The 27,187-nt window shown below is 42.3% G+C and overlaps 1 protein-coding gene across 8 annotated transcripts in view; it reads left to right on the top strand.

Moving 5' to 3' along the window:
• DOCK6 (dedicator of cytokinesis 6) overlaps positions 1–27,187 on the top strand; it is a 2,991,519-nt gene that overhangs the window by 2,893,836 nt on the left and 70,496 nt on the right. The window lies entirely within an intron of this gene.

Raw genomic sequence — 27,187 nt, 5'->3', positions numbered from 1 at the left:
TGTTATGTAGGTTATTAGTTATAATCTTGGAAAGTAATGTGTTTACTTTTAATGGGTTATATTATCAGCAGATATTAGGCGTAGCTATGGGCACACCATGTGCCAATAGCTACGCCAACATGGATATGGCTGAGTGGGAATACCAGAATATGCTTAAGCATCCATTAGCACGAAGCAATCTGATGTTTTATAGAAAGTTTGTTGATGACCTTTTTGTTCTTTGGGCTGGCAAAGCAGAGCAATTATTTGAATTATTTGATGACCTGAATCACAGTAATAATTTTTTAAGATTTACGGGGATGTGTTCTGATAAGATGATAGAATTCTTAGATATCCAGATTAATATTGAACAGGAAGGCCATTTTCATACAGATGGATATCAAAAAGACCGTCATCGTCCAGCATACCTTCATAGGACAATTATGCACCCCCGACATGTGTGTAACAATAATCTTGAAGGGTCAAGCTATACGATGCTCCAGATTAACTGACAGGGATGTTAAGTGGAAGGATGAGTTTGAGAATAAGTGAGGATTTTGCCATCAGGGGGTGTTATGAAAATGAAATTCGAAGGACAGGTATTGATGTTAATGCTATGAGAGGAAATGGGGCTAAAGCATACTTTTCCAAATCAACTACACAGGTGAAGATAGATAAGAAACGAGCAAATAATGTTCCATTTATGTTTGCATATACCAGCGACAATGAAGCCATAAGGAATATAATACAGAAGAATTGGAAAATTCTTTAAACTGATGCTCATATAGCTCAGTTAGTTGGGGAGAAACCATATATGGTTTATAAGAACACCAAGAACCTCAAACGGAGGTTTTGTTACCCAGTGAGAACATCCTGTTCTGAGGCTCAGTTTTTGCGTGAAGGATCTGTTAGCTGTGGTCAGTATAATTTCTGTGAGTATATATATGAAGGGACTGATTTCAAACATCCTGATACAGGCGTAAATTATATTCTGTGAGCTAGTGCCAATTGTAATAGTAGAAATCTTGTTTATTTGGCCCGCTGTATGCAGTGTAATTCATTTTACATTGGGAAAACTAATAGACACCTGAGAGAGAGTATCAGGGACCACCTATATTGTTTGAAGAAAGGACATACTTATAGTGCCTTAGCGAAGCACACCTTGGAGTTAGGATCTGTACATCATTTTAAGTTCAGTGTATTAGAACTGATACCTGAAAATATTAGATTAGGTAATATTTCAAATACCACCAAAAATAAAGAACTTAGATGGATCATTAAATTTAGGTCTCATTTAGGTAAAGGTCTTAATGACCATATAGCCATCACAGCCAGGTTAAGGGACAGGAAGCTAAGGAAATAAATGTATTGATGTTCTTCATCTCACATTGCTGCAGTCATAACCTGTGGGTAGTCCGCTGTCCTCGGTCGGCCTGAATACCAAAGTGTTAGGCTGGCGTCGGTCATGGTCGCTCAGATCTGACGTCAGTACGCCGTGGTACTAAAGCGCATGACCGATGCCATATCCCCAGTCTTTCTTGCTGCATGGTCCGAAGCAGAAGCAGCGTTTGCAAGTGCCGTTCGGCGTCCTGAAATTTTCGTATTCTGAGTTTCAGACCGAAGACCAAGTTGGGCTAAGTACCCCGTTGGGGAATATTTTTGTCTTTTCTTGCCTCAGTTAAATCCGGATGTCAGAAAAAGTGAATAATTGTATTTCTTGTGGGAAACAGATACCTCATAGGGATTACCACTCTCTTTGTATTCCTTGCTTGGGGCCTGAGCACGACGTAGTCGGGTGTCGCTTTTGTGCTAGATTTAATAAGCGCACCATTAAACGCAGGATAGATTGTGCTAGGCTTGTCTTCGGTAAGCGGTGTAATTACAATATGCCGTCGGATCCTCCGACGCCCGCTACCGCTAAGAAGCGTAAGGAAAAATCGTTAAAGTCCAAGCAGGATGAGTCGTCCGTTACGGACGCCGGTTCTTTAGAAACTACGGTGGAATCTGTGGATCCAGTCGAGGTTTCAGCTGAGTCTCAGGGGGAGCCTTTAATTTTGCAGGATGTGGCCGCTCAGGAGTCGGGTCAGGCTGAAGGGGCCTCTCAGGTCTCTGTAGTCCCTTCTTTGCATAAGGTGGTTAGGCCTTATACTTCTGTCTCTAAGGTACCTTCCAAGGTCAGGCCTGGTTTGTCTTCCTCTGGCGTCAGCCCTAGTTCTGCAGGTTCTGTACCTAAAAAGCATATGCTGAAAATGGCAGAAGATTTGATTACCTTAATCAGGGGTTCTTTGCCCCCTCCAGATAAGAGGCCTAGGGTGGAGCCAGAGGTGGAAGGATTGGAGCATTCCTCAGATTACTCGGAGTCTTCGGCTGAAGACATTCAGGATTTTCCTCCTTATTCTGATTCAGATGCAGAGGATTCTAGTCCTTCTGCTTCCCCCCCAGAGGATTTTTCTTTTTCTGAAACCCGGCATTCCATGAGGGAGCATTTTAAGTGGGAAGGTCAGGATTTCTCAGATTCTAGAAAGAGACTTAGGGAATTTTGTTTTTACCACAGCATAGGCCCTTGGCTATACCCCCTGTTTTGGATGTTGTTCAGGATGTTTTCTCTGAAGCTTCCCTTAATCCTGATTCTTTGCCTCCTGCCCCGGTCAAGCCAGACAGGTATTACAGAGTGCCAGAGGCTCATAAATATTTGTATAAGAGCCCGAGAGCTGACCCAGAAACTATTAGCCAGGGACCTAAGGGTGTCAGGGCTTCTGTTGTAAAGAATCCAGTCCCTATGGATAAAGATTCTAGAGCTTTGGATAGGTGGGGTAAAAAAGTGTATACCTCTTCCACTCTTGCAATGAGGGCTTTGAATTGCCAGTTTCATATGCTGAAGTACCAGAATTTTCTCCTAAGTCAGTTAAAATCTAAGGTAGATGCTTTGGCAGAGGGCATTGAGTGTAAGGAATTGCAGGATTTAGTTCATGCCTCTGATCAGGTGGGTAAGCATTCTTTGCAGTGTGGTTTTGATGCTCTTCAGGCCTCTTCCAGGGTGGCTGCCACTGGATCAGTTATTCGTAGGCACACCTGGCTTAAGGGTCAGAACTTGTCAGAGCATGTTAAAGCTCGAATTTTGGATGCTCCCCTTCAGTCTGAAGTTCTGTTTGGTTCTCCTGTGGAGTCAGTTTTGAAGAAAATGGAAGACAAAGCTAAGTCTATGCAAACAGTTAAGGATTTTTTACAGGTGCAGCCCCCTAAGTTTAGCAGAAATTGGCCTACTAAGGGATGGGCTTATCCTTCTTCTGATTTACAGTCTAGGGGCAGATCTAGACATGGTAGGGGCAGAGTTCATGCTCAGGGTTCTTTCAGGCCTAGGACGTGGAGTTCCCCTGCACAATCTTCAGGTGAGGGCAGGGGTCAGCCTTTTCGTAAACAGACCCAATGACCTGTATCTCCAGCTGCCAGATCCCTCCTGTCTGGCAGCTCCTCTGGGAGGAAAGTTGGCACTTTTCAGGCAAAATTGGCTTTTAGTCACTCAGGACAAATGGGTGTTGGACATTATAGATCGAGGCTACAAGTTTTATTTTCACACCTTGCCTCCTTTCAAAGGCATGCCAGACGTTCCTTCTCAGCAAAAGGTGGAGGCTCACAAACAGATTTCTTTACTTCTAAAAATGGGGGCTATCGAGGAGGTCCCTCCATCAGAAGTAGGCCTAGGATTTTATTCTCGCCTGTTTCTTGTACCAAAGAAAGGAAACACTTGGAGGCCAATTCTGGATTTGTCTATTCTCAACACATACCTGGACATTCCAAAATTCAAGATGTTAACTTTGCAACAACTTCTGCCTCTATTAGGCAAAGATCACTGGATGGTAACTCTGGATCTCAAAGAGGCTTATCTTCACATTCCTATCAGGCCCAGCTGCAGGAGGTTCCTGCGTTTTCGGGCTGGGACTTTACATTATCAGTTCTCTGCATTGCCCTTTGGCTTATCTACTGTGCCCAGGGTGTTCACAAAGGTCCTGGCACCAGTGATAGCCTTCTTAAGGTTAAGGGGAATACAAATTTATCCTTATTTGGACGATTGCCTGATTCTGGCTCAAGACAAAGTCAAGTTACTTCACCATCTACAGTATGTTATGGCAGTGTTAAGGTGCCTAGGGTATTCTGTGAATGAAACAAAGTCCAGTCTAGTACCCTCTCAGGACATGTGCTTTCTGGGTGTGAGACTGAATACAGCCTCGCAGATGGCATTTTTGACCCCGGACAAACAAAGAAATCTTACCCTTTACTTCCAGCAATTGTCTCTACGGTCCAGGCTGACTGCAAGGACAGTCCTTCAAGCCTTGGGGTTCATGGCATCTTGTATTCTGGTGCTTCCCAATGCCAAACTGCATATGAGGAAGCTACAATGGTATCTCAAAAGCGTATGGACTCAACACTGCCACGATTTGGGCACTGTCATTCAGATAATACCTTGCATCCAAAGGGAATTTTTGTGGTGGGCTCAGGAATGTCACCTAAACAAGGGACTCTCTGTGATCCGACCAGAGGCGAGTCAGATCTTAACGACAGATGCCTCAGACATGGCTTGGGGAGCACACTTCAATGGAAAATGGGTTCAAGACACGTGGCCTGCCAGACTACAACATTTGCATATCAACATGAAGGAAATGTTAGCAGTCCAATTTGCATTGATGGCTTTCAAGGATCTACTTCACCCAGGACAAGTGTTGATTCAGACAGACAACACAACAGTCATGTGGTACATCAACAAGCAGGGGAGAACCCATTCATACCCTCTTTGCAGACAAGCTATGATTTTGTGGGAGACTGCTCTCAGTTTGCACCTCACTCTTCAGGCAAGGTTTCTGCCAGGAGCACAGAACTCCTTAGCAGATGTTTTGAGCAGACAGATGGTGGATCCCCATGAGTGGAAATTGGATCCTCATGTTTTTCAACAGTTGACGGTGGCTTGGGGGACTCCAGACATAGATCTGTTCGCTTCTCCACTGAATTACCAACTGCCAAAGTTTTGCACAAAGCTGTTTCACCCAAAAGCTTGGAAAGTGGATGCTCTATCATTCAGTTGGAACAACCTTCACGTTTATGCCTTTCCTCCTCTGCCTCTCCTTCCCAAGGTGCTCCTGAAGGTCAGGCAGGACAAGCCTTGCATGATTCTGATAGCTCCAGATTGGCCACGGCAGCACTGGTACCCTCTGCTGAGGAGTTTAGTACGGAGCCTCCTTGGCCTTTGCCATTAATTCCACACCTTTTGTCCCAGGCAAGCAATCATTTCCGCAATGTCAGGATTCAGTCCCTGCATCTGACAGCCTGGCGTATTCTGTTTTAGACCCTGGGGGTCGCAGCTTCCCAACAAGTTTTGAATGTCATTTTGGAGGCCAGACGGCCTAGTACAAGGAAAGTTTATGCTGATAAATGGAGGAGATTTTTTCTTTGGAGCAAAACAAAGAGCTTTGATGTTTCAGTGCCTAATTTAAGTGTTTCACTTCAGTATCTTACAGAATTATTAGACAAGGGTTTGTCTTTCTCCTCTGTAAAAGTTCATGCTGCAGCCATTTCTGCTCACTATGACTGTGACCCACCATTATTCTCTCACCCTTTGTTCAAGCAATTTCTTAGAGGGCAAAGAACATAAGACCCCCACGTAGAGCTCCTACTCCTTCCTGGGATCTCAATTTTGTGTTGGAAAAGCTCACTTTACCTCCTTTTGAACCTGCAGCTACTTCAGAGTTGAAGTTTTTGTCTTGGAAGACTGCTTTTTTGTTGGCCATTACGTCTGCTAGAAGGGTATCTGAATTACAGGCTCTAATGGCAGTTGAACCCTTCCTGATATTTCATAAGGATAGGGTCTCCCTACGTACTAATCCTACTTTTATGCCTAAAGTTGTTTCTAATGTGGCCTTAAACCAATCTATTCATTTGCCTACATTTTATGCTGATCCCCAAAATAAGGGGGAAAAAATTTTGCATTCTTTGGATATTCATAGGCAGTTACGTTATTATTTGAGCAGAACTAAAGGGTTCAGACAGTCCCAACAGTTATTCATTTCTTTTGCCTTGGGTTCTCAAGGAAAACCTGTTTCAAAACAAACTATTTCTAAGTGGATTGGCCATTGTATTGCTTTTTGTTATTCTCATCATGGTAAGGAGGTTCCGGTTGGAATCAGACCTCATTCCACTAGGGCTACTGCCACTTCTACTGCTTTTTTAAGGGGAGTAGCTACTAAGGATATTTTGGAGGCAGCTACCTGGAGTTCAGTGCACACTTTTTCTAAACATTACCATCTCCCTCTTTATTCCAAGTCTAGGGCTGGGTTTGCCACTGCAGTTTTACAGGGTATGTTAGCAGCTCCTAATGCTATCTGATTTTACCAACCTCCCTTTACCTTTGCTTTGGGATTCTACCCACAGGTTATGACTGCAGCAATGTGAGATGAAGAACATAGTACAGTTTTGTACCTACCATAAATGTAGATGTTCAAGATCCACATTGCTGCAGTCCAATTTGCTCCCTCCTTCCCTCTGTAGTTTGGGGTGGCTGTGTGGTTTGTGGTGTATCTATTGTTGCTATTTTGGTGATTGGGTATTTTTCTATTTTTGGCTATGGCCTTTCTTTTTAAGGCCTTCTGACATCTGGGGCAAGAAAGACTGAGGATATGGCGTCGGTCATGCGCTTTAGTACCACGGCGTACTGACGTCAGATCTGAGCGACCATGACCGACGCCAGCCTAACACTTTGGTATTCGGGCCGACCGAGGACAGTGGACTACCCACAGGTTATGACTGCAGCAATGTGGATCTTCGAACATCTACATTTATGGTAGGTACAAAACTGTACTTTTTAATGTTGACCTATGTTTTAATAGTACTGTGTTTTTAATTGTTATGATGGGTTTTGATTGGGTTATTTGAATTCTGATGGTATAAAAGGAAGTGATGTGTGATATGTTTATAAGGTCTGATGAAGCAAATCATATATTTGTGAAAGTGCCCACCTTCTTTCCTGATTAAAGCTTTTGTGAAGATTTTAAACTCTGTTGTCTGCTGTGTTGGTTTATAGTTTTTATTTAATTTAGTAGTTTAATAGTTTATTTAATATAGAACCTTTAACCTCCTAACCATACTAAGTGTAGATTACCTGTAATGTAGCATGTTTCGAAGAGCTTGTTTGGCGTGAATCATACAGTATTGAGTGTTCTACACCCTAAGATTTTGCATACAGCACTTTGTACAGCGACTGCATAGATACATTTCAAAGCAGTTTAAAAACTGTTATAAGATTCTTTATTGGAGGGTTAATAATTAGTATTCATTTCTTTGCTTAGTTATTCTTATTTTGTCATATGTTTTGCTCAGCTTGTAAGAATGGCAATGCTGGAGTTAGTATATACAATTTCAGGAGGTTCCCCCTGCAAAAAAAAAAGTTTGAAGGAGAACAACGTTTGAGTCCCTCTTCTGCATTTTCAATCTTTTTTTTTTTTTTTTTTAACATGTCAGCACTCAGCATTTCAAGTGCCAACATTTCAGTCGGGATCCAAATTAAACACATAGGTACAGTGCATCATTAATTTGAATGGACTATTCATGGGGTAGTGAGTTTGATAAGTGCCTGTTGGATCATTTGCTAATGGGTCATGAATATGCTTTGTTACTAGCTCATGCTGTGGTATATAAGACTAAGATTTACTCCAAGCATAGACATTTTGACAGAAGGAAAGAAAAGCATCATGAAAAGATGGTAAGCTGTTTGTGGAATTAACTTGACAAGGTAGATTTTACAAGAATAATGCACACTTTTATTTAAAGCCATGCCAAACCTGTCTTTAGGTTTCAGGTGGTCTATCCTGATCATGCCTGATTTAAATAGCTCTTGTAAAGTTTTGAAATTTTTATGAGATCAGTAATGTTTACCAGAAATTTTCTGTAAATGCTGCTAAATTAAATCAGAAAGTATGATTAGAAGCATCTGCCCCAACAAAAGGAATATGTTTATCATTGGTGAGCAAATGTATGCACTTCTATAATGTATGCATTAAGAAATAATGGACATACATTACTATGATTTGTAAGAGCTTTTTCAACATGAATTATATAATATCAAAAGTTCCACAGCCTGAGATTATGCATACAGCACTTTGTGCAGCGATTAACATTTGAAAATGATCTCAGAGTTTAGTTAGAGTTGCAAGCTAGGTGATTTAAGTCTTTCATTTGCTGACTGCTTGTGTAGAGACACTTTATATAGCTATATTTCTCCAACCCACTGCCAGTTAACACTTAGAAATGTTCTTCTGTTAAATGTCTCAAGATGAATGCCGTAGTTTCCCTCAAGAAAGAATTTACTTTCTTGTATCTGTGGGCATACATTAGTCATTGTTACCATTAACACCAGAAGTTTTGATTCGTTCATTGATAGATTACTGTTCCCTTTGGATGTTTAGTTATTGGTTATGTTAGTGTGGACTAATTAATTGCGCCCATTGGTGACATCATTTTGTTGAACTGTTGCTAACTACTAATTCCCGGAGCTTCAAAAACATACATATACGTGTGTGTGTGTGTGTGTGTGTGTGTGTGTGTGTGTGTGTGTGTATGTATATATATATATATATATATATATATATATATATATATATATATATGAGATCACTACTAAATCCCGAATACTTACAATACCGAAGACCAGATACCCAGAAGACCAGAAGCGCGAAATTTAAAATACCAAACACTACACTGAGCAGAGGGTCAAGCCACCCTTCACCCCCCCCCCCCATGTGGTGGACTGCACCCCCCACATACCCCTACTTAAATATTCTAACTCAAAGGTCACACTATACAGACAAACACACGAAAACTCCGCAACACACCTACATTCCCCGCACACACACACACACACACACACACACACACACACACACACACACACACACTAAAGCCCCTAACCAACACAACTAAACATAGATACTTACCTAACCTCCTGACATCTCCGTACTTCGTGATTTTGAAATTTGCGCTTCTGGTCTTCCGGTCTTCTCGTCTTTCGGGTATCTGGTCTCGGGATTCTGGTCTTCGGTATTGTAAGTATTCGGGATTTAGTAGTGATCCCATATATATATATATATATATATATATATATATATATATATACACACACACACACACACACACACACACACGCACTGGTCTATATCACATTGCCGCATTGTAAAAATATCGAACAGCTACAATGTCGAAAATGCCACTCAGCGAAATGTTTTTTGTGAGATCGTGGTACAGTGAGGATCGGAAAATTTGCCCTTTCCTCACTGTACTGCGATCTCTGTTATGACTATGCGATAATGTGATATATATATATATATATATATATGTGTGTGTGTGTGTATATATATATATATATATATATATATATATATATATATACACACACACACACACACACACACACACACACACACACACACACACAGTTTACTATCAAAACTTGGAAACTGCACTGGTTGAACAGCATCTGGTCCACTTGCAGTTTCCAAGTTGGCAGAATGTCGAACCCAAATGAATCGACTACACTACAACGAATGGGTAGTGCAAGCCAAGCATTTGGGTTTGACATTGTGCAGGGGGACTGCGGTTCAGTGAAGAACTGCGAATTAGCCCATTTCCTCATTACAATGTGATCTTGGAGCTTAATTTGCAGTGGGGTGGGGGGGCACGGCCCCCCACATGGGGAATATAGGGGGCATAGCCCCCCTGCAAAATAGTAGAAATAACGTACAATTGACTGTGCAGTTTGATGATATGCTAATGTGCTTAGCAGGAGATGAGTGATGTCACCTCCTGCTATGTCAAATACATCGAACCATGGTTGTCGATGTATTAATTTTCACTTTCAAAATGCCAATAATAAACTATATATATATATATATATATATATATATATATCTAGAGAGAGAGTATGTTTACATGTATATGTATGTATAACTATGTACATACATGTGCGTCTGATTCATTCACTGCCTTTCGTGTCTGACGTATCAATGTACTGTAGTCGACCTATGGGTTAATCAACAGAAAACTGTGTGTGCAAGATAGAATAACAGAGAGTACGGAAGTTATATACAGAGGTGTGGGAGGTGCAGTGGGGTGCCTTTCTTTAAAACTAGAGTCTATATATGTAAAGAAGGTCAGACGTATGAGGTTTGATGATAGTTTCATCAATGATGTTTACACTGAAGAAACTGGGAGGTGTAACCTGGTTCTGTGAGTTGTTAATTGTTGGTTGCTACTTAATAAGTTTGTCAAGATTGTTCAGGGTTGTTAGGTTAAGTGCTGATCTGATGTTGTTAATCTTCATTCATTCATTCCTTACTTATGGGTGTCAGTTCCGTCCTCGGAACCGAGTCGGCCTTATACCAAGCTTGCGCCAGCCAAAAACACTCGAGCTAAGCTTTACCCATAGTGCCCTTCTCCCAGTTACCTCAGATCTCGTCTGCCGCTTTGCCAAAAAGCCGTGTCAAGCCAGCTCTCGACCTAAGCCTAGGTAAATAAATTTTTCTAACCTTTTCTGAAAATCCTTTTCAACCTTCTTGTTAGTCGCTAGTTTACCCTCTTTCTTGGAAAGACTTTTTACTTCCTTTACTGCTCTTTATTACCTTCTTGAGGTATTTCTTCTCATACCATTGTTGGTATCCCCTTTCCCTTACGGTAAATTTCTGTAATACCATTGATGGTATACCCACTCCTTCCTCTCTTAGCCCCTTTATTATAAAAAAGAAAAATCTTTCTCTATCCTACATTTGTGTAGTCATGTCAGAAAAGAAGGGAGCATCTTATTTCAAACAATGTAACCAGTGCAGCCGTAAAATGCCAAATTCTGATTCGCACACATCTTGTGTGTATTGTCTGAATGTACTTCATTTGTCTTTCCAGCCTCCCTGTGATATTTGTCGTAGGTTCAGTTCTAGAACTCTTAATGAGACAAAACAAACTTATTCTGAAAGACCTTCTTAAAACGCCATTTTCAGAGGCTATCTCTGCACTGGAGAGTTCACACCCTCCAAGCAAATCCCATAAAAAGAGATCACACTGGGTTCCATCCTCACCCTGTGAAAAATCAGAGGAACCAAAGTCTAAACATTTAAAAGTGACTACTGCACCAAAAATGACTGCTACTGTACCTTCTAAGGTACCACCTACTAAAGTTGTGCAGCCGGCACTGATCACCATTTCGGCACTGAATACTACAGTTCTAACATTGCATCTCCAAATTTTGTCTCCCTCGGTGCCATGCAATGATTTAACTTCGGCACTGACCATGGCACTGTCTACAGCCTTTCCTAGCCCAGAAAAACTGATTCCCCTTACTCAAGCCTCCACCAAGACTTCGGTGCAATTGGAGTCGATATTCACTGAAGGTGGATCCTTTTCTGGGGCAACAGTTTAGCCCATTCCTACAACGGCCCGACTCCCTGTCAGGAATATCTACTAGATCAACCAGGAGCCTTTCAGAAGTTGGTGTGGTGCATCTTGTTGAACAGTTGCTTACGGCTAGAGGGATTACTACTCCATCCAAACCCCCCCCCACCCATTAAGAGTTGGGGGTACTTCTCCAAAGACTCCATCTTACTCTCCTCCGACGTTGGAGCAGGCATTGAAGACCCTGGAACCGATGTCTATTCCAGTACCCATGACTTACGATCCCACTGGTGGATTTCACCGTGGTTTTGGAGGCGTCCCTTTGGCCTTCAGTTCACTCTGAACCGAGTTTTTCTCAGGATTGCAATTGGGCTGTAAATTCCCTGGTTCTGGGAGTGGCTCTGATTTTTTTCTATGGCGCCATCCTTGGTTCCAAGGACTCTCGCAGTACCAGCTTCTCTGGAGCATGGTGTGACCCCAGTTCTGAGGTTGCCATTCTCGATTCCAGGCTCCCGTCCCTCTTCAGGTGGGCCTGCATTCCAGGCGATGGAGAGGGCACTTGCCACTGCTGGCAAACCATCAACGTTGGACTACCCAGTGACTCTTCCCTCTCAGCCACAACTGACTCAAGCCACCATTATGGACATCGAGCACAAGAGCCTCAGAAGACCCTATTGCTGGGTGCCCCTTCTTCTGAGTCCTCTACAGAAACCCCCCTGAAGAAGGACCTAGGAAGAAGTCATGCAAGAGGAAGCACGTTGACTCCCCCAAGGAGTCTCTCACTGAGGATACGGACTACGATGAAGGGGAAGGGTCGTCACGGTCACCCCCTGAAGATGTCTCCTTTGGAGACATTCTTAAAACAGAGGGGTGATTGGAAGCCCTCCAACCCTTCCTCCGAGGACCCCGTCTGTCTGCAGGCTTTTCATGCTCAAATCTGTACCTCTTGGGTGACCCCACCTGCAGACAAACTGATACAACTTATGTTGCAGATTTCTTGGAAGAATCCTGACATCATTAAACCTGTTACAAAGAGACCAGATAAAATTTTATCACCCCCAGAAGAGAACCCACACTGGTGTAAGGGTCTTCCAGTGGATGCTGTTGTGGTGGTGACTGCCACGAAAAAGGAGCTTGTAGAGGAGAGCCAGACGTTCCACTCCCCTGACAGGGAGTCCCGGGCGGTGGACCGACTAGGGAAGTGAGTGTTTGCGTCATTGACCTTCGTTATTAGGTCCTTGAACTATCTGGCACATTTTACTAGGCTCCAAAGAGATCTAGTTTCTGACCTGTCTGAAACCTTAGCAGGGCAAGTGTCTGACGAGGTACACAACAAAGTTGCCTTGCAGCTAGTGACCCTGCAATTTGTATTTAACTTGTCCATGTGGTTAATGTCCCGTGCAACAGAAGGGGTGGCTAAAGCTGCGGGTTCAGGCGTAGTCGTGAGACGACATGCCTGGATGCACCTGTGTGATTTTGTGGCCCCCTTTAAGTCTTCCTTCCTTAATGCTCCTGCGGAAGCATCATCCCTATTCAGCTCTAAAGTGAAGGACACATTAGCCAGGTGTGAGAAGGAGGGACAAACCCTGTCTGCCATAGGTGTACGTTTCTGCACCTCCCCAGCATCTTTATTCAAGAAACCAGCGGAGTGGAGAAATGTGGTTCAAAAAACTCTCAGGGTCCTTTTCATGACACACATGGCGAGTTCTCCCCCAGAGGCAGAGGGGGTAACTCTAGTGGAAGATACCCCTACAAAGGCAGAGGGGGCCCCCGTAATCAGGGGTCCAAAGATTCTTTCTCAAGACTGCCCTATCAGTGTTCCTGAAGAGCGGCCTGAGTGCTTTCCCCTGGAAGCAGTTGGGGGATGTTTTTCCCTGCACCAAACAGCCTGACATTGCATAATCACAGATTCTTGGGTGCAGATGATAATCACCAGAGGCTACAAAATCCCATTGAACTCCCTCCCAAATCCTCAAAAACATATTCCTGACAGTCCACCTAGTCAAAGGGAATCGGCAGCCATAGAGATAAAAAACCTGTGTCAAAAACGAATCATCCAGACAGTCCCACCAGATCAAATAGGATCCGGATTCTACTCAAGATTCTTGCCAAAAAAGACTGGGGACTGGAGGCCAATTTTGGATCTCAGAATTCTGAACAAGTTTATCACCCAAAAAAAATTCCGGATGGTCACAGTTCAGTCCATTCTTCGTTCTTGGAAAAGGACGATTGGATGTGCTCTATGGACCTTCAGGATGCATATTAACACACAAAAATGGACAAGTGCTCCAGAAAGTTCCTTCACTTCTGGCTAGGAGCCAAACATTACCAATTCTGGGTTCTGCCCTTCAGACTCTGTACAGCCCCCAGAGTGTTCACAACATGTACGGCAGTGGTTACAGCTCACTTGAGACTACAGCGATTCTGAGTGTTTCCATTCTTAGACAATTGGCTCCTCACCACCTCCACCAAGCGTCTTCTGGAAAAAGCCCTGAACTACACCCTGACATTGACAAAAATCTTGGGTATCTCTATAAATTGGGAGAAAAGCAACCTTACCCCTACTCAGAGCTTAGACTTCATAAGAGTGGTTTTCAATACCCAATCTTGCCAAGTGTCTCTTCCAGATCACAGATTGCAAAGACTAGGGGCTCAAGTCAGAGTGATACTCTGTCAGGACATGGCCTCAGCTCGAGAGGTCCTCCATCTTCTAGGTTCAATGGCTGCAGCATTCACCATTGTCCCATTCGCAAGATTACACATGAGACTCCTTCAGCGGCTTCTTTTGTCTCAGTGTTACCTGAATCATCATCCATTATCTTAACAAATACGGATAACAGAATAGTGCAAAAAAAGACCTTTGGTGGTGGATGAAGCCAGATGCAAATCTTTGGAGTTGACCCTTTTCACCTACTCAGCCCAAGGCCACTGTGACCATGGACGATTCCCTGAAAGGTTGGGGTGGGGGCATTTTTGGGGTACATAGAGGCCAAACTGTATATTGGTGTTCTAGAACTGAGAGCAGTGCTTCTAGCATTGCAAGTATTTCACTCTGTCCTTCTATCTGGAACAATTGCCATCCAATCACTCAACATGGCAGTTGTCTGGTATATCAGTAAACAAGGGGGAACCAAGTCCTACCCGTTGTGTTGAAAGGCCATGAGAATGTGGCAATGGGCGATAGCTTACAACTGCTTTCTGATCGTAATGCACATTCCCAAGGATTCCAACGTGATTGCAGACAAACGGAGCAGATGTATCCTTCTGCCTCATGACTGTTCCCTCAACCTAACCATAACGGCAAAAATCTTCAGCCGTTGGGGCCAGCCTTGCTGCGATCTTTTGGCCTCCCGAACAAAGCACAAGTGCAGCAACTATTTTGCCCTAATCCCCCCACAGGGGAAGTCCCTGATGGATGGTCTGTTTCATGATTGGCCCACGGGACTTCTATACGCTTACCCCCCTCTTCCCGTAATCTCAAAATTTCTGAAGAAAGCCCTCCAGTTGAAAAGCAAAGTGATCCTCATTGTACCCTATTGGCCAAGTATGGTTCCTCTTTATTTGGCCTCACCTGCTAGACAAGCTATGGTTTCTGGATCCAACTCCAGATCTGATCTCTCACCCCCAAGGGTTGAGTCACCAGAACATAGCCAATCTCAAGCTGACAACTTGGTTTCTCCACTTCCAGTAATTGGCAGGTAGAACAACCTTTCTTCCCAGTCCGTGACATTATCCTGGCTTCGCATAAATGATGCACCAGGAGAATTTACCTTAGTAAGTGGAAAAGATTCTTAATATGGTCCGAGCAAAGAAAACTTGACCCTTATTTAGCTCCAGTTAATACAGTTTTGGATTATTTGTCAAATTTCTTCAAAGCAAGAGCTGCAGCATCAACCATCCGTGTCCATTTAGCTGCCATCTCCAGTTTTCATAATGGTTTCAAGGACTCTTCTTTAATCTTCCATCAACTTTGCAAAGCTTTCCTAAAAGGGATTTCAACTTTGCAAAACTTTTCTAAAAGGGATATCTCATATTAGACCACCCATTAAGGAACCCACCAAACCATGGAGTCTCGCATTAGTTCTTCAAGCCTTAATGCAACTGACCTTTGAACCTGCTGCTACCTGCAATATCAAATTCTTATCCCGGAAGTCTTTATTCTTAGTGGGCATTACCTCAGTTAGACGTATGTCCGAACTTCAGGCCCTATGTAATAAATGTCCTTATATAATTTTTCAAAAGGACAGAGCATCACTTCGGAGAAATCCCTCCTTCCTACCCAAAGTTGTTTCAAATTTCACAGTAGACCAGTCCATTGACTTACCAGTTTTCTTTCCTAATTTCTCGAACAAAGGAGAATATTGCCTCCACCTTTTAGATGTACATAGACAACTGAGATTTTATCTTGACAGAACAAAGGAAATCCACAGATCAGACCAGTTGTTTCCATTCTTTTCAGGCCCAAGATTGGGGAAAGCTGTCTCTAAAGTAACTCTATCCAAATGGCTAGGAGATTGTATACTCCTGGTGTGTCAACGTTCAAAAACCCTTATACCAGGCAAAATCAAAGCACATTCCACCAGATCTTTGGCAACTTCAATAGCTTTTCATTCAAGGGCGTCCATGGACGATATCTGTGCATCTGCAACATGGGCTACTCCCCATACCTTTATCTCTCACTACAAATTGGATCTGGTTTCCAGGGGAAGAGCTTCCTTTGGTTCGATGGTGCTCAGAAATATTCTTCCATAGGGGCCACCCAAGGCATATAAGGTAGATAGGGTCTCTGTTCCATCAGTAAGGAATGAATGAAGATTAACAACATCAGATAAAGAAGTTATGTCTTACCGTAACGTTTCAACTGTGTTGTTCATCTTCATTCATTCATTATGTCCCACCTTCCTTCCCCCTCCTTGAGGCTCCTGTGCTTTTATTGTCATAGTCAAACTCGATCTTAGGTAACTGGGAGAAGGGCACTATGGGTAAAGCTTAGCTCTAGCGTTTTTGGCTGGCTCGAACTTGGTATAAGGCCGACTCAGTTCCAGGGACGGAACTGACACCCATCAGTAAGGAATGAATGAAGATTAACAACACAGATGAAACGTTATGGTAAGGCACAACTTCTTTCTTCTGCATACTGATTTTCTCTACACTTCTATTTCTATTTTATGCATTCTTTTGGTGTTGAACGTGTATGTGTGTGTGTGTGTGTGTGTGTGTGTGTGTGTGTGTGTGTGTGTATATATATATATATATATATATATATATATATATATATGTATATATGTTTGTGTGTATATATACATATACATATTTGTGTGTGTGTATATATAATCTCACACACACACACACACACCCACGGGTTCACTGCTAAATATCAAAATTCCACAATCCTGAGACTCTGAATACAGACACCCAGAATCTCAAGAGTGCGGAATTTCGAAATAAAAAAAAAAATTACAACACAAAACCAACAGTAAGAACATTTATGTAGGTGGGCAAGCCCCTCTGCACCCCCACACCCCCTGCAACTTAAATATACCAACTCCGAGGTCGCACTACCCATACACACAGTACGTATCAAACACGTAAATCCAGATATGCAGAGGTTCTCTTGAAAAACTTACTGAAACAGCAGAGCCCTCCAAATCACAAGACTGCTACAACTAACACAGTCCCCACAGCTCCCATGACACATAGCAACACCAGTGCCTCACCCACCAAGCCAGTAAGGCATAACACTCAAAAAACAAATGTTCTTGTATTTGGAGACTCAGTAGTGAGACATATGGATGTCCCACTCACCAGATTGGACAAGGAGAAGGTCATGGTCAGATGCCTGTCCAGTGCCAGGATTCATCAGATTGTGGATGCACTCAGGTTTCTCAGCAACAGGTACCATTATGAATTTGTCATAGTTAATCTTGGTGTGAATGACAGGAGATGTACCTCACTGTACTATATGAAGAGAGACATGGTTGAGCTTTCTGAGTATGTGTCCCACATTGGTATGTCCCTAGCCTTGAGCAGCATACTACCCTCACCTAGAATGATGCCACAGTATAAACAAAAAAATGATTGATTTCAGTAATTGGCTCAGTTTTTGGTGTCATTCAAAGGGGTTCCAGTTCCTGTCAGCCTGGGAAGCCGTGGTCAACAAACCTCACTGCTTTGCCAGAGACTGTTTGCACCTGGCACCCCTAGGCTTTTGGCTGCTGCCAAAGGCTCTTGCCTCCCCATAGTGCCTTTTGAAAAGATTTTGAAAACAACTTTAGCAACATGAAATGAACCAAGCAGAACAAAGTAAGTGTTGTGCTGCTAAATGCTAGGAGCTTAAACCAAAAACTGCACTCCCTGGAAGCACTTCCATCACTAGAAGATGTAGATGTCTATTCAGTCACAGAAACCTTGTTCAAGGCCTCAGAGAGTACCCCAGCCTTATAAGGCTACAATGCCTTCCACACCTTTAGACTGCAAAATAAACATGTGAAAACCAAAGGAGGCAATGTTTCACTCTATATTACACATAAATTCACCTCCCATCTTGTTAGACTGGACAACTCTGTGGAATTACTCCATGTCCATGCTACGGTGGGTAAGACCCCCATTCAGGTTATAGCCAATTATTGATCCCCCTCCATGGGTCACAACACCCACAAAGCCTACTTGACCAAACTGGAGACCATCCAAATTTCTACCGAACACACTAGTCCAGGGAGATCTCAATTATCCCACAATCAGCTGGGAAACCTATGCTAGCCCTAACTCACTAATGCAAAAGTTCCATGATTTTAATTCAAATGCCCTGGAACACTTTGTCCATACCCCAACAGGGGGAACAAACTTTCTGAATCTTTTTCTCACCAACATGTCAAACAGATGCATGGCCGCACCTGTCACTCCCTCATTAGTTAAAACTGTCCACAAATCAGTCACCTTTGAACTAGCACTAATACCAGAACTTAAAAAGGGTGAAATCAGACTAAAAAACTTCACCAAGGTATACTTTACCCTCCTAGGTGAAGGTGTAAATGCATTCCAATCCCCACCCCAAGCTGGAAGTGGTAACTACACCAAAGCTTACACTACAGCCCTGTACAATAACTTGCATAAGTGTATAAACTCGGCTGTTCCAGAAAGAATCAAAGTCAGAGCCCTAAGTAAAAACAAGCTGCCATGGTGGACATCCAGCATCAAAAGACTTTGCAATAAATGCAAAAAGTTGCTGTCCAAGAAAACAAAAGGTAAGGCAACAACAACAAAAGAGCACCCTTCTCAGCCTCAACAGGCAAATAAGGCAACTTATCAAATCCTCTAAGGGCTCCTTTGAGAGAAACTTAGCAAGTATAGTCAAGGATAACCATAAGGCCTTTTCCAGCTACGTATGTAACTTAAAGGGTAGGACTCAAGCATGTGCAGAACTAGAGGCCAACTGTATCGCACACACTGACTCCACAGTGATAGCAAACGTGCTGGAGGATAAGTTTGGTGAAAACTTTACTCTCTTTTTCCTTCCTAACTTGCAACAAACCTTCCCCCACCCCCACCCCTACATATCTGAAGAGCAGTTCCTCAAAGCCTTGTGCAAGGCAAAAAAAAACACTGGCTCTATGGGACCAGATGACATCCCAGTTTGTCTTCTAAACAGGCTAAATCATGAACTAGCATTACCACTAAAGTACCCTTTCCAATGATAGCCTAACCACAGGCTTTGTTCCTGTGGAATGGAGAACAGCAACAGTTATTCCTCTCCACAAAGGTGACCTAGCAGCAGACCCAGTGAATTATGAACCCATAAACCTGGCCAGCCTCATCTGAAAGGCCATGGAACCTATCATTGTGGACCTTTTAAATGAAAACATAGGTGACCTTCGAACCCTAGATCCTACCCAGTTTAGCTTTGTGAAGGACAGAGCTTGCCTGCTAAATCTGGTGGATTTCTTTGAAAATGTGACCAAGGCCACTGACAAGGGCAGATCTGTGCACCCAGCATACCTCAACCTGGCAAAGGCTTTCAACACAATCCCACATTCAGGCATTACCGATAAATTTAGCAAACTGAATGTAAACCCCTTCATTGTTAGATGGGTTGCCATCACAAACTGGACACACACTATCAAAGTGGGTGACTCCACATCAACCAGCAGACCAGTTACAGGTGGGGTGCCACAGGGGTCAGTGCTGGGCCCCCCTACTGTTTATTATATGCTTCTCAGAAGTTCTGGACAAAACTAAGGGGTTTTGGCTGACCATGTTTGCAGCCGAATGCAAACTAGTTGCAGTCATTGAATCCCCAAATTATGTCCGTATACTCTAGGAGGGTCTCGCGCAGACCTACGACTGGTGTATTAGTCATGGTCTCAAACTGAATGCAAAGAAATGTATTATCATTCCCTTCACACAAATAATGTCCCCTCACACTATGAAATAAACAACAATACTGTAAGTATCCATGAAGTGGTAAGGGACTGGGGATCACAAGTTGACTGCAACCTTAACTTAGTAAGGAAAGCTTTCTACATAGCACACTTGATTAGTAAAGGCGTCACCTCAAGAACAAAAGAAGTTATAACCCCCTATACTCGTCACTTATCCAGCCCGTAATTGAATATAGTGCCCTGTTTGGTATGTACTGTTCTGCGCACCTGCAACAATTGGAGAGACATCAGCAGTTTCTAACAAGAAAAATCAAGTGGCTCCAGCATGTGCCTTACACAGACTGACTAAAGTTCCTGTCACTGTACTCTGTATCGATAGACTTCTTACGGGATACTTATGCCTGGCCTACAGAGCAATCCAAGACCCAAAGCTAAGGAGCTTGCTGCATATCAGTAAATTAAATGGGACTAGGCGTACCTCTTCCAATGACATAAATATGGCCTGCGACATAAATAGGACATGCTGGAAGGACAGCTTTATCTCCCAGCAACTGCCGCGTCTTTGGAACAGGCTACCAATTCATGTGAAACAGAGCACCTCTATGACACTGTTCGAGAGGAACCTGCATGAGTAGATGTGGCACTGTAAATTCTTACTGGGGATATATATATATATATATATATATATATATATATATATATATATATATATATATATAATGTCCGTCCATAACACTGTTGAAGTATTCTCTAATTAAGGGATCTCTTGCCAGGGATAGCCCAATGTCTGGCCAGCATACCAAAGCCTTTAGTGATTACAGTCGCACCTATTCCTGCACATGGTGTAGGGCATAAAGGTGACCTACAGATGCATACACCTCAGAACTTCTTTGCTGCCAGTCCACGCACCATGATTGAACGTCGATCTGAACAGCATTCTTCTGTCTGGGTTACTGAGCCATTTTTAGGTACGTGCCCTGTTGGGTGTTCTTCCTTATTTTTTCTTTTATTTTAGTGTTGTTGGTTTATATGTCATTCAGAAAGAGGACATGTAAGTGTGGCAGGCATATTCCCATAAAGATTGTCACAAACAGTGTGTCTTCTGTTTGGGTGCTTCTGCCAACCATACACAGTGTTGTATCTGCCACGTGTTTGTCCCCAAGACTGTACATAGTTGTCTCCCCTCCTTGTCTATCTACCTAGAAAATCAAAGTCTAAAGTTGTTGTCAGAAGGTGCTATGGTGGAGTCTTCCCATCCCATTGGTCAGCTGCTGGCCAAGAAAAAGACCAAAAAACTCAGGTCTGATATGGCTCTTATCCATCCTCCCCTGGATGTCTCTCTCAAGGCTGGCAAAAGCCCGCAGAATTGTTTGGTTGATGCTCAAGATTCCTCTGTCATGACTCTGTCAGAGGCTGGCTTGGATCTGGCGTTTCATACATCCTTGGAGGCTTTTCAGATGTCTGTTCCAGACATTGAGGGAGAACCTCGGCTGATTATGTCTGAGAGGCTGAGAGAGATTCCATGGATTTTAGTACTGGTGAAGATTCCTACTACACTTGTAGAGTGTCTGCAAAGGATGTCCTGCAGAAAAAAAAAAAGAAAATGAGCATATTTCCTCTGCATTTGGAGATCCCCAAAGTGAATGGCAGAATTTTACTCAGTGGTTGTTTAACTCTTTAATGGCTTTAAATCCTCCACAAATGGTCTCTGTGCCTACCCCTCCCTGGTCTTCTACTCCTCTTAAGAGACCTAGGGAGCAGGAGTCTTCTGATTAGGGCTGGATTCTGGGGAAGAGCCCTTAGCGTACTCTTCTGATATCCCTTCTTCATATGACTATGGGTCTGAGGAAGAGGATTCTATCAGTACAATTTCTCCTTAGAAGAACTTTCTTTTGGGAGACTATTTCACGTATGATGGAATTATTTCACTGGGATTATTATCAGGTTTCTGATATTCAGAAGAGGTGTTATAAACTCCTCCTGATGGAGGCTTCTAAACTGTCTGCTGTTCCTCCAGTTCAGGCTGCCCTCCTGGATGCCGTTTCAACAACTTCTGTAGCCCCTGCGTCCAAGCCTTTAGCTCCCAAGAAACTGACATACTTTACAAGGTGCCTGATTGTAAACTCCTGTATAAATGTCCGTCTACTAATCCTGCTGTGGTGTCTGTCTCCTCTGGCAAAGCTTTCAAGCTGTTGCCCTCTACTAAGTTGCTTCCTTCAGACAAAGATAGTAGGGCCATGGGATGGCTTGGCAAAAAGGTTTATACTGCTGCTACCCTGGCTTTTAGGGCTATTAATTACCAGATCCATATTCCTAGCTGTGTTCTAACCCTTCTTTCTTAGGTTTCTTAAGTTGTTTCTGACCTTCCTGATTCTGAAGGGAAAGTTTCGGCACTTTCCTTGTTGGGTTCTACCTCTCAAGTGGCTCTCTACTCTATTAAGTACAGTTATGATGCAGCTGATGCTACTTCTAGGGCTACTACATTTGGTTCTCTGAGGTGTTACTCCTGGCTTCGTCTTCATGCTTTGCCTGATGACATTAAGGCCAAATTATTTGATGCTCCTGTAGGTAATAAAATATTTTTGGCTTTGCTGTTGCTGAACTTTTTAAATCCCTCCAGGATAAGGGCAAGGTCTTGCATGAGTTGAAGTATATTTGCAGTAGTTGAAACTTATTTTTGTTTTCTCTTATCCCTGTGTTTCAGAGGAATTACCCTCCCAAATCTGCTTTTGCTCACAGTCTTGCTCTTTACCTAAGACTAAAAAGGGTTCTAGGCATGTACCTTCTGCTAAGTCCAGTCAAACCCTTTTTTCTCAGAAACCTTCATTTCAGGACACATCAGGTTCCATATGACAATCTCCTTCCTTTTTCCTCCCAACCAGGTTCCCTTGTCCCTTCATCTTTCCATGTGTCTTCCAAATTGATTAAGGATCACAACAGACTCTTGGGTTATGTCTGTCATCTGCCAAGGGTATTTCATGATGTGGAAATCTCTTCCTCCCTTTCTGGGCATCTTTCAACCTCTCTGACAACAGCTTCTTCTCTTTCCAGAGGCGCTCCATGCTGTTTTGGGACAGGGCAACATTCCGGTTGTGCCGTCTGCCCAGGAAGGGAAGGAAAGGGTTTTTATTCCAAAATGTTTCTGGTTCCCAGGAAGGAGGGCACCTTTCTGATCTTAACACCTTTCTAAAGGTCCCCTCCTTTTGGATGTTGCCCCTTCACACTTTATTCCCTCTTCTTCTTCCCCAGACATTTTTGGTCTCTCTGGGTCTCAAGGATACCTACCTTCACATCCCCATCCATCTCTTTTTTAGGAAGTTATTGCATTTATCTGTTTCTTTCCTGCATTTTCAGTTCTTCTTTGCCCTTTGGCTTCTTTCCTGCCCCAAGGGCTCTTGTCTCCCTTTTGGCCAAGACATCATATGTTCCCCCCTTCTTTTTCACTTGGCCAGAATCATCACAAGTTACCTCACCAGGTGGACCTTCTCACACAAGAGCAAGGGGTTTGTTATCCATCCTCACTTGTCCACTGTTCAACTAAGGTGATAGGGTTTTAATCCCTTTTAGGTGCCTCTTCGAGTCCTACAGAAGACCAGGAAACCCACTACCAGGAAATCATATTTGTCCAAATGGAAGAGATTTTCAGTCTGGTACCTCTCTCGAAACCAAGATATGAAAAACATTTTATTGACAAAATACCAGTATGTGCTTTAGCTGCTAAAAATACTTCCTCAAAATCTGTTAAATCATCTGAAATTATTTTACTGTGCCTTCATCTAATGAGGTAAGCCTGATTGTGTGGCAGGTGTTGAAACCCTGTGATGGGGTGCTCTGCGTCGTCTTGTCAAAAACTTTTTTGCTAAACTTTATAAAAAAGTCCAGTTCCTGATAAAATTGACCAAAGCTGTATGTGAGGTAAAAATAGCCTCATAGGTGAAAGACAAATGTAAAGCCTTCTTTTAACTATGTTAAGAACCTAGAAACAATGGTCAGCCCAGCACAGAGCGAATAGTAAATTATATCACATACTCAGACCCTGAGGACATAGTCAGTTTACTAGTGGATAAATTTACATCTACATTCATCCCCTTCTTTCTGCATACATTCCCAGATCACATATTCATAGCTACACTTCCCCTCAACTCTTTCAAGTACAAGTCCTCAAGGTTTACTATCAAAATTTCAAAATTCATATGGTCGACGTTCATTTGGTTGAAATCAGTACATCGGCAGTTCAAAATATCAACATTAAAATGTTTACATTTAAATGGTCGACACACACCTGCAAACTGACACTAGTGTTTTTCCAGGGGGGCTGTGCCCCCCTTCATCCTCCACACCCCCCAATACTTATATATTACAACTCCAGGATCACACATCAGTGATGACCAGGATAAATCCTTGCCTGTTGTCAACATAATGTTGACAGAAAGTCGACTGCACTGTCTGTCGACCAAGTGAGCTACTTAATATTAATGTTTTGACCAAATGTGTCGACCATATGAACGTTAGACCATATGAATTTTGACATTTTGATAATAAACCAGTCCTCAAAGCACTTTCCAAGGCCAAAAGCACTGCATCTATGAGGCGGAATAACAAGCCAAGCTGCCTATGGAGAAGTCTGAAACAGAACCCATCAAACTCTCTACAGAGGCTTTTCAATATCAAGTCTCCAAACAGACTTTGTGCCAGATGAATGGAGGGATAGCAGCAGTGATCCTTTAGCACAAAAGGGTGTATCAGTGGATTTGGGTAATTATAGACCCATAAGACTGATCAGCCTTAACTGTAAGAATGTGGAGGATCATTGTAGAAGTAATAAATAAGGCTAAAGGTAGCCTAGAAATATTTGACCTAAGACAGTTTGTTTTTTTGTCAAGTATTTTTCCTGCCTGTTTAGCCTGATCAACTTTTTGAGAAAGTTACTGAAGCAATGGATGAGGCAAAATTGGAACACACAGTATATCTAGACATTGCAAAGCTGTTCAGCACTATCCCACACTCGAGTATTGTTGATAAACTGTCCCAGCTAAATGTTACTCCCTATCTAACATGTTGGATAGCAAATTGGATCACAAGTAGAACCCAGAAAATTAGGTTAGGTGTCTCCAACTCTTCCAAAAGACATGTCATTAGATGTGTAACCCAGGGTTCAGTCCTCGGCTCACTCCTCTTTGGCATTTACTTCTTAGAGGTAAAAACTAATGTAACAGGTTTGTGGCTGACCAAGTTTGCAGATGGCATAAAAACTTGGTGCTGTCATAAAGTCACCAGGGGTCACCAAGATCTTCCAAGAGGGCCTTTACCAAGCAAATTGCTGGTATCATAACCATGAACTAAAACTAAATACCAAAAAATGTGTAATAGTGTCCTTTGGCAAGCAGGCTCAAAATAATTCATTTCTTTAAACACTCCTGAAAACTGATTTGTAGGTAGAGACCTAGGAATCTGTGTGAACAACAAACTATGCTTCAATCAGTTTGTATTCACTAACGTAAGAAAGTCCTTTATCATTGCGAAAGCTGCTAGTAAGGGTATGGCACCTAGGTACAAGGATGTGATCATTCCAATATATTTGGCACTTATATGGCTGAGCATTGCATGCAATGCCCCATTAGGTATGTACCTGTTCAAACACTTAACACGACCACAGTGCTTTCCCCCCAAGAAAGTCAAGGGTCTAAATCTTAAAAAACTACACTGACCATCTCAAATCCTTGTTAATTTTCTCAGTATTATAGAGGTTGCTGAGGGGCAAACTCTCCCTCGTGTACACATCCTTAAAAGCACCCTATCCTGTCTGGTCTTCTGCACATCCGTAAGTCCATTGGTGGCATAAACACCCACTCAAGATCTTAATCGTTTGTCATATAAATAGAACATGTTGGAAGGATAGATATTTATCACAGAAAATACCTCTTCTTTGGAATCATCTTCCTCTCCACATAAAGTAAAGTACTTCCATGACTCTTTTCAAACATAATCTGGATGAAGGGATGGGAAACTGTAAATTCACCTCTGGTTTAGGACCCTTGTCCTTTATGGATAGGGTTAACATGTAAATTTTCTACCAGTGTCAGGGTTATTCCTACTTAAATTACAAGGGCTAAAAGCGTCATGGGAATACAGGGCTAGACTTCTAAAGAGCCTCACAGATTGATAGCCTAGTAAGTATAAAGAAAAAAAAAAACGGAGACCAAACCAGTAAATCCAAAAATCCGCACACAAGACTGGAACCAGTGAAAGTACATCAACAAAAAGTTTTTATTTAACACAAGGTTAGCACTTTCATCTGGTGTTAATCACCAGACTTCATCATAAGGGTGAATCAGATAGGAACAGAAATAATAATCCAGTGGATAAAATATTTTTTGTGACTACATATGGGGTCCATAAGGAACAACTGGTAAAAATTGTTATGACTCATTGGAATTATTTGATGCAAGATTCATTGTTGGGAGAATTAATACCCCAAAGACCTATGGTGCCATATAGGTTGGGAAGAAGCATCAAAGATATACTGGTACATGCTCAGTTTAAATCCCCCACTGAATAGTTGAGAAAACCTATTCAAGAACTAGGTTTTAAAGCTTGTGGACATTGTAGTATATGTGGTTATACAGTATGTACTTTTGAAAACATAAATGGACAGAAATATGTTTTATGTGACAGTTATAGCTGTATGACAGAAGGAATTATATATGTGCTTAAATGTGAACGTGATCTATTTTATATAGGGGAAACTAAACGAAGTTAGATATTTAGAACATTTAAGAAATATTAAAAATGAAAAAGTGGAAAGCCTGTTAGGGCTACATTTTAAAATGTACCATAATAGTGATGGTAGTAAGTTAAAAGGTACTATTATGGAGAAGGTTAACTGTGCTTGGGGCACATGTTTAAAAAGTAAATTGCAACACAAAGAAGCACTTTTTATTTTAAAGTTTAATATAAGGGGTTAAACAGGGAGCTTAATTGGAAATGGCTCCTGTAATGAGATGTTTTAATTGTTTTATCGGTTATGTTTTGTATATAACTGAATATGTTGGAAAGTAATGTTATACTCCGTTAAAGGCATTGGCCGAGGCGCTTAAGAGAAGGAGTGAGTGTACTTTACAGCTTTTTCGGTGCAATAAATTGCTTTTTGGATCTTCTGGCTGAGTCGTTTGTGAACTGGTTCCTTTATTTTTGGCTGTTTTCCATATAAATAGAACATGTTGGAAGGATAGATATTTGTCACAGAAAATACCTCCTCTTTGGAATCAGCTTCCTCTCCATATAAAGTAAAGTACTTCCATGACTCTTTTCAAACATAGTCTGGATGAATGGGTGGGAAACTGTAAATTCACCTCTGGTTTAGGACCGTTGTCCCTTATGGATAGGGTTAACATGTAGATTTTCTACCA

The sequence above is a fragment of the Protopterus annectens genome, chromosome 9.part0 (genome assembly GCF_019279795.1).
Source record: "Protopterus annectens isolate FY-2018-M chromosome 9.part0, PAN1.0, whole genome shotgun sequence".
In the NCBI taxonomy this organism is placed as follows: Eukaryota; Metazoa; Chordata; order Ceratodontiformes; family Protopteridae; genus Protopterus; species Protopterus annectens.
Note: the sequence above shows the minus strand (reverse complement) of the source record. Positions and strands in the feature narration are given on the sequence as shown.